Consider the following 9461-nt stretch of genomic DNA (forward strand, 5'->3'; position numbering starts at 1 on the left):
TATTTTGGCTCCTGTGGATTCGGTTTAATTTTCCTCAGCTTCAGCTTGAACTTGCATATGAGTAGTTGGTGGTCTGTTCCACAATCAGCTCCTGGCTTAGTTTTCACATCTGATATTCAGCTTCTCCAGCGTTTTTTCCCACAGATATAATAGATCTGATTCCTATGCATACCATCAGGTGAAGTCCATGTGTATAACCTGCGTTTATGTCTCTTAAAAAACGTATTTTCAGTAAATAAGTCATTGTGCAAAATTCAATCATTCCATCTCCAGCTTCATTTCTGTCACCAAGTCCATGTTTCCCAACTACTGATTCTTCTTCCCTGTTCCCAACTTCTGCGTTCCAGTCACCCATTATTATCAATGCATCTTGACTGCATGTTTGATCTATCTCTGACTGCAAGAGTTGGTAGAAATCATCTATTTCTTCTTCTTTGGCTCCGGTTGTTCGTGCATATATCTGAATGATAGTGGTATTCACTGGCCTTTCTTGTAAGCGTATGGATATAATCCTATTACTCACAATGTTGTACTTCAAGATGGATCTAGAAATTTCTTTATTAACTATGAAAGCAACTCCATTTTTCCTCACCTTTTCATCTCCAGAATAATATATCATATGATCTTCTGACTCAAAATGACCCATGCCAGTCCATCTCATCTCTCCAGTGCCTAGTATGTCAATATTTATGCGTTGCATTTATTTTTTGACAATTTCTAATTTTCCTACATTCATGGTTCTCACATTCCATGTTCCAATCACTAGTGTCTGCTTTCAACTCTTCCTCTTCTTTTGTAATTCCATGCTTGAAAGTTCTACCTAGGTTACCCTTTCTGTTCCTCTACGTGTGTTCTGTTGTACATAGGGTGTTCAGAGGCCTGCTATTTCAGAAATGGATGGTCAATCCTTCTTCCTAGTCTGTCTTAATCTGAATGTTTAGGAGTATTTGACTGAGAGCAATTTGTGGAACAATAAAAGAGAAATCCCTCACTGTGGAGTTAACCATTAGTTAAAGTATAGTCCCTGCCCTTAGCCTAGTGCCTTGACCCACCTATTTCCCAGCTCCACCCTCCACCAGGATACCCCTTCACTTCTACCAAATGCCTTCAGAATTAATCTCCCATAGTCTGACCTATGACCTAACAGCTTGTATCTGAAGCTTTTTTCTCTCCTGTGATTCCAACAGCGTCAACTGCTGACATTTTTTTTTTTCTGTGTCCAGTGTCTCTTAAGTTAGTTGTACTGTCTCCAAAGGGAAGGTGATATGCCCTGTAGAACTCCGTATAGATTGTGTTTTTCTTCTTGTCCCGAGGGCCATAGGCCCTCGGGTCCAACCGTTTTGGGCTCTGCCTGGGGCTTGGTACCTGGAGGCATGTCAGAAGCTATTTCCGGGGTCTCCTCTGTGTTGCTTGGCCTCGACTTGTACCCGCACGCTTCCAGGCTCCGGGTTCTTCTGCCGGCGTGTCCCTCCATCTGCCCCTTGCTCCTCCCAACCGTTTTGGGCTGTGCCTTGGGGCTTGGTACCTGGAGGCATGTCAAAAGCTATTTCCAGGGTCTCCTATCTAGACAGCTTCTCAAACACGGTTGTAGGCCGAGTCAAACGTTCTCTTGGTTTTTCTGGTCATAGCACCTTCCCTTAGTCCTCCAGCAAGTTTGGATGAGTCCTCTTAACTCCAATTCCATGGGTAGCGGTCCCTAGGTTGGTTCTGTCTCACTTTGTGTCACTTTATGAGAATAGTGCTAATATATCTGGAGGAACACTCTTCCACTTTGCACACCAATCTTTGTAAATGTGCTATTGAAGTAACCTGGGTTTGTTGTGATGCTAAACCTTGTGCCATTGAGCTATCAAATACCATAATTGTTTCCCATTGTGGACAGTGTTTGGTGGAGCTCCCAAGTGTTAAGATTGGTTTGGAAGTAGGAATGATATCCACTTTCTAAACCACATGCCTCTGGAAACTCTATGAACTTGGAGAAATGACGATAGTTATAGAAAGGCATTAGGTCTTTTGTTCATAGAGTCACTATGAGTTGTGTTTGACTCTTGACAATCAATGATCACATATTCATTGTTCATAGGTATTACGATTGTTACAAATTTTTCTGTTGTAGAAAGTGCTACAATAAATACTGAGGCACAGATTTGTGTGTACTTCTGTGTCCACTTATATGTATAATACAGGATTGGGATTGTTGTCTCCTATGGTAGATTTACGTAGTTCTGATGACTTCGACTTTTGGGAATTATAGTTCTAGTCCAAAGGGTATGCTTCTCTGGCCATTAAAATCCACCAGCTCTTCCATGATAGAAAAAGAAACAACATTTTCACATGTATTGTACAACCTTGGAAAATCACTGGATTGTCAGCTAGGAGTCAGCTCTGATTCTGTGTCAGAATAAATTTATAATCAACTTCCTTAGGAATTATTTAACTATTTTCCATTAATGGTTATGTCACATTACACATTTTCACAAGCAGTGAATTAAGACTTCCATATTATGTTGTTTTTGTGTACTTTTGAGCTGGCATCAACTTATAGCTGACGCTAGAGGTAGTTAATTGTTCCAAAAGAGAGTGCCCATCTTTCTCCTGCAGATCAGCTGATAATTTAGAACTGCATACCTTTGGGTTGCCAGGGCAACTCCTCACCTCTTTTGAGTTGGGACCAACTCATAGCTGACCTTCCAGCTGTTTTTCAGAGGCAGGGAATTGCACAAAAGGAAATTGTACATCCTTCTCATGCAAAGCTTTTGTGGAATAGAACCAAATACCTTTGGTATTGCAACCAAGTTTCTTACCATCAAGTTTCTATGTTACAGGACCGCTATAATATTGGAATACAAAAGTTGGGAACAGGGAAGAAGAATCAGTAGTCAGAAAACACGGATGTGGTGACAGAAATAAGGCTGGAGATAGAAATTATAGAATTCTATATAATCAGTGATTTATAAATTGTAAATAACTTTTATAAGAAAATTAAATCCAGACTATACACATGGATTTCACCTGATGTTATGCACAGGAATCAGACTGATTACATCTAGAAAGAATTGGTGGAGAATCTCAATATCAGATGTGAAAACTAGGCCAGGTATTGATTGTGGAAAAGACCATAAGCTATTCATATGCAAGTTCAAACTAAAGCTAAAGAAGGTTAAGTCAAATCCAGAGGAACTGAAATTTGATCATGAATCTATTCCACTTGAATTTCAAAACCATCTCAGGAACAGGTTTGAGTCCTTGAATACTAATAAGCGAAGACAAGATGAGCTGTGGGAAGATATTGAGAATATCAAGAAGAATCCAAAAGGTCATTACAGAGACAGAAAAGGAAGAAAACACCAAGATGCATGTCAGGAGAGGCTCTCAACATTGCACTAAAATGCCAAGAAGACAAAGTAAAGGGAAATATCAAGAAGTTAAGGAGCTGAACAGAAGATTTCAAAGGGCAGCTGAGGAAGACAAAGCAAAGTATTATAATGACACGTACAAAGAGCTGGATCAGAAAATCAACAGGATCAAACTCACTTTGTTTTACTTAACCTGAAGGAACTGAAGAACAAATTCAAACCTCGAGTTTCAATATTTAAGGATGCTTTCGACAGAATATTAAATGATACAAAAGGCAATAAAAGAAGATGGAAGAAGCATATAGAGTCACTGTACCAAAAAGAATTGGCTGACACAGAAGAATTTGATGAAACAATGCGTGATCAAGAACCTATGATGATGAAGGAGGAAGGTCAAGCTGCTCTGAAGGAACTGGAAAGAAACAAAGCCTCAGGAATTGTTGGAATATCAGTTGGCATATTTCAACAAACAAACAATGTCCTAGATGCATTCCCCAAGTTGTGCCAAGAAATTTGGAGGACAACCTCGTGGTCAAATGACTGGAAAAGATTGATATTTTTTCCTACTTCAAAGTTTGGAAATTAAAGAATAATGTCATTTATCTCATTTGAAACAAGATCCTGCTGAAATTATAAAAAAAATGAATGGAACAGCACATCAACAGAGAACTGCCAAATGGGCAGGCTGGATTGAGAAGAGGCTGTGGTACTCAGGAAATTTATTAGATGGATCTTGACTAAAAATAACAGAGGAATGTCTATTTGTGTTTCATTAACTATGCAAAGACATTTAACTGTGTACATCACAACTGTGGCTCACTGAGAAGAATGGAAATCCCAGAGCACTTAATTGGGCTTACGCAAAGCCTATACTTGTGCCAGTCGGGGCTGATTCTTGGAGAAAGACATAATGCTCAAAAGGATGAAGGAAGGAAGACCCCAGATGAGATGAACTGATACAGATACTAGAGCAATGAGGGTAAGTGTTTCGGAGCCAGTGAGATTGACTTAGGACAGGATATGCTTCAGGGCTGTTGTATATAGGGTTACTATGAGTCACGAACAACTTGACAACACATAACAACAACAACATACTTGGACCAGGATGCTGTTGTCAAAATAGATATAGGTAACACTTCATGGCTCAAAATCAGGGAAGGAGTATGCCAGGGAGGCATCCTATCTCCAAATATTTTCAATCTATATGTGGGACAGATTATCCAGGAGGCTGGGCTGTATGAGAAGAAATATGGGATCAAGATTGTAGAAAGATTCATCAACAACCTGTATTATGCAGATGGAACACCCTACTTGCTGAAACTGAGAAGGAGCTGAGATATTTTCTGTAGAGGGTCAAGGACTTCTGTCTTCAATATTGAACCTCAACATCAAGAATACAAAGATTCTCACCACTGGGCCAATTGACAGCATCATAACAGGCATTAATGGTATTGAAATTGTTAACAGCTTCAGTTTGCTTTGCTCCACAATCAAAACTCTTGGCATCAGCATCCAGGAAATTAAAAAAAAATGGAAAACTCAGCTGACAGGGACCTCTCCAGAGTACTGAAGAGCAACAATGTCAGTCTAGAGACTAAGGTGCACCTGATCCAGGTCTTTACCATTATTAGCTGTGCATCAGAAAGCTGAACAACAAAAAAAAAAGAACAAAAAAAATAAAAAAAAGAAAGCTGAACAGTGACTAGAAGGAGAATTGATGCCTTTGAGCTGTGATACTGGAGACTAGTATTGAATATACCATGGACTGCTAGGAGAACAAACAAGTTTGTCCTAGAGAGGGTGAGACCAGGCTGCTTCTTGGAGGCAAGGATTCTGAAGGTCTGTCTGACATACTTTGGGCATGTTGCAAGGAAGTACCAGTCCTTGGAGAGGGACATTATGCATAGGATGGTGTCACTGTCTGTTAACTGGCAATGGACAGCTACACCCTGATGGGAGTAAACACAATGGAGATACACCACTCCAGGAGCCATTCAGAGAGTCAACCCAGCTCAACTTTATTGGGGGTTGCAACACACTTATATATGAGCAAGTAAACAGGAAGACAGTGTAGGGTGAGCTTTCAGACGTGAGACATGCAGATTGGATAGAAGAACCTCAGCCTCATGAGGACTACTCCCAGCTCAACAGAAATGGCAGCCTTCTTCTCAAGTGGCGAGCTTTCTCAAGCTGGTATGGAAAAACACAGGAGAGCTTTCTCTATCCCATGTTAAAGGCCATTGGGTGGCTTGCACTTATCCGGAGCTAGGTGATCTGTCCTGGCCAGAGGCCCTCCCTACTTCCCCAACATTCTTCAACAGTAACGTAGAGGGACAGCACAAGAAAAAAATACCCTTGATGAAATGGATTGATTCAGCAATTTGGTTAATGGGGGTAGGTGTGTCCGAGACAATGATGTTAGAACAGGTTAGAGCAAGGTCCAGAGTTGTACATACGGTTTTTATGAGTCACAAGCAACTCGACAGTACTTAACAATAACAACAAATGTCCTTGTCCCTGTGAAGCTACTGTAAACCTAAAGGTCACACTCCTCTGGTGGTTCAAATCTATCCATAATTGAGTGGGGCAAACATCAAACTCCCACGCAATTTTTAGCTTTAGCTACTTGTAGGAAGGTCAGCTATGAGTTACATCTTACTCCTACAACGAGTTCACCAGTACTTCTGAGTTGATATCTTATTGTAGCTGTAATTTTTATTTACTTAATTAATGTTTAGTGTTAAATGATCCAAGAAGCATTAAAAGGTGGAAGGAATATACAGAGGCACTGTACCAGAAGGAATTGGCTGACACATAAGAATTTCATGAAATAACGTCTGAGCAAGAACCTGTAGTGAATGAAGGAGGAAATTCAAGTTGCTCTAAAAGAATTTGCAAAAAACAAGCCTCCAGGAGTTGACGACATGCCAATTGACATATTTCAACAAACAGACTCTGCCCTGGATGTGCTCACTAAGTTGTGCCAAGAAATCTGGAGGACAGCCAGCTGGCTAACTAACTGGAAGAGATTGATATTTGTTCCCATTCCAAAGAAAGGTGACCTGACAGAGTGTGGAAATTATGAAACAATATCAGTAATATTACATGCAAGCAAGATTCTGCTGAAAATTATCCAAAAATGACTGCAGCAGCATGTCAGCAGAGAATTACCAGATGTGCAGGCTGGGTTTAGATGAGGTAGTGGTCCTAGGGATATTATAACTAATGTTAGATGGATCTTGGCAGAAAGTGGAAAGTACCAGAGCAATGTCTATCTGTGCTTCATTGACTATGCAAAGCCTTTTGACTGTATGGATCACAAAAAGCTGTGGCTGACTCTGAGAAGAATGGGAATCCTGGAACATTTGTGCTTATGTGGAACCTATACATGGGCCAAGAGGCAGTCATCAGAACAGAGCAAGGAGACACTGTATTGTTGAAAATTAGGAAGGTGGTCTGCCAGAGATGTAATCTGTCTCCATACCTTTTCAATCTATATGCAGAACAGATCATTCAGGATGCTGGACTGAAAGAGGTGGAATGTGGCAATAGGATTGGGGGAAGAGTCATCAACAACCTATGTTATGCAGATGATACAACCCTGCTTTTTGAAACTGAGGAGGACCTGAAGCGTTTGCTGGAGAAGGTCAAGCCTTCAATATGAATTGAAGCTCAAGAAAACAAAGATTCTCACCACTGGGCCAATTGGCAGCATCAGTAAGGACGGTGAAGAGATTGAGATAGTTAACAATTTTAGTTTGCTTGGCTTCACAGTGAACACTCTTGGTACCAGCAGCCAGGAAATTAAGAGACAAATTGCATTTGGAAAGTCATCTGTCAGGGACCTCTCCAGAGTACTGAAGAGCAACGACATAAGGCTGGAGACTAAGGTGTACCTGATCCGGGCTATAGTCTTTGCAATTGCATGCTGTGCATTAGAGAGTTGGGCAATGACTAGGGATAGTAGAAGGAAATTGATGCTTTTGAGCTGTGGTGTTGGAGAGGAGTGTTGAATATACCATGGACTTCTAGAAGAACAAATGGGTTTCTCCTGAAGAGGGTAAAGCCAGGCTGCTCCTAGGAGTCAAGGATTCTGTAGCTTCATCTGACATATTGTGGGCATGTTTAAAGAAGGGACCAGTCATTGGTGAGGGACATCATATTTGGGAGAGTGGAGGTAGAGAGCAGGAGAGGAAGACCCTTGATAAGATGCATCAATTCATTGACTGTGAGAGTGGGAGTGGGTATGTCAGAGACAGCGAGGTTGGTATGGGATAGAACAGGATTTAGGGCTCTTGTTCATAGTGTTGCTATGAGTTGCAAGTGACTCGATAGCACATCAGAACAACAACAACATCTCATGAAGTTCAAAACCTTTCCAAATGACTCTTGGCCATTTGTATATCTTCTGAAGTAAGAAAACTGCCCGTTTACTTTGTCCATAGTTTAATTGGTTGCTTGCTTTTCCTTGTTAAATTGTATAAGGTTTTTGTAAATTTTGGATTTTAAACAATAATCAGACATATAGTTCATCAAAATTTATTACAATCTATAGGTGTCTTCTACCTTTGTTCGTTAACTCGTTAATGAACAGAACAATTTTATTTTCATCAGGTCCTTTGCTAATCATGCAAAGGATAGCAAAATTAACATGTGAAATGACTGACTTTTTTAAATTTTTCAGCATTCATATAAATTAAATTCCCATATGTGTGGAAAATAAAATATTTACCATGAAATGAAAGTTATTCAGTTGTTTGTAAAAATTTACTCTCAAATTAAAATCCTATTTGTTATTGTTGTTCTGTGACATTGAACTGACACATAGCTGACCCTCCAGCCTTTTTTCAAAGGCAGTAAATCACATGTGAAGTAGTTGGCTATCTTTCTGCAGTGGAGTAGTTGGTGGGTTTGAACTGTATACTTTTTAGTTGGCAGCACAGGTCTTTTAAACTGGGCCATCAGATTTCCTTAAAAATCCTACTTTAAGGAACTAAATTCCCTCCAGGAGCAACAGTGTCTCTCTGGAGACTAAGGTGCGCCTGATACAGGCCATGGTGTTTGCAATCGCTTGTTATGCATCAGAGAGTTGGACAATGACTAGGGAGGACAGAAGGAGAGTGGATGCTTTTGAGCTGTGGTGCTGGAGAAGAATACTGAATGTACCATGGACTGCCAGGAAAACAAACACATTCATCTTAGAGAGGATTAAACCAAGCTACTCCTTGGAGGCAAGGATTCTGGGGCTTTGTCTGACATACTTTGGACATGTTGCCAGGAGGGACGGGTCCTTGGAGAGGGACATCATGCTTGGGAGGGTGGAGGGACAACGCAGGAGGGGAAGACCCTCTATGAGATGGATTGATTCGGTGACTGGGGTAGTCGGGATGGGTGTGTCAGAGGCGGTGCGGTTGGCGCAGGATAGAGCAGGGTTTAGGGCTGTTGTGCATAGGGTCGCTATGAGTCGCAAAGGACTCGACGGCACATAACAACAACAACAACATATCACACAGATTCCTGTGACCCAATTCATCAAAATGTACTTGAAAAATTCTTCCTGGAGCCCTCAGACCAATGTTATGCATTAAAGGCTTTATTTTATTTCTTCTGTCTCTTCTATTCCAAGACTTTACTCATCAACACTTGAGATAGAGCTAAAACTGCCACAAAAAGTGAAAATCCTCTGTTTTCTAACCCAGAGGAAATGCTTGGCAGGAGATTCCCAAACTATGCTGTCTTCAAAGCTAAACTTAACCTTGTCTAGAAAAAGAACTCTTAGCTTCCAAAGGAATCCTTTGTCAGCCTCATTGGAATTGCAAACTAGATTGAGAGAAGGGGGAGGTTTTAGAATGGAGGAAAAAAATAACAAGGAATGCATTTCAGCTTAAGGTTATTGAGATTTGAAATGATGACTACTTATGTTTTGTAAAGACATTAGAGTTAAATGTCTTGGTTCACGGGCACTTATCACGCCCTCCATCTCAATTAATCTTTGCTCACAGTTTCAAAATGCAACACTTTTTATCTTTGGCAGTGAAATGAAATTTTCCCAGGGTTATAATTGCTTTCCAATGTGTCTCTTCTTGTGTTATTTGATTGCTAGAG

The sequence above is a fragment of the Elephantulus edwardii genome, unplaced genomic scaffold, assembly GCF_000299155.1.
Source record: "Elephantulus edwardii isolate Elephantulus edwardi_28Jun2011 unplaced genomic scaffold, EleEdw1.0 scaffold00380, whole genome shotgun sequence".
Taxonomy (NCBI): domain Eukaryota; kingdom Metazoa; phylum Chordata; class Mammalia; order Macroscelidea; family Macroscelididae; genus Elephantulus; species Elephantulus edwardii.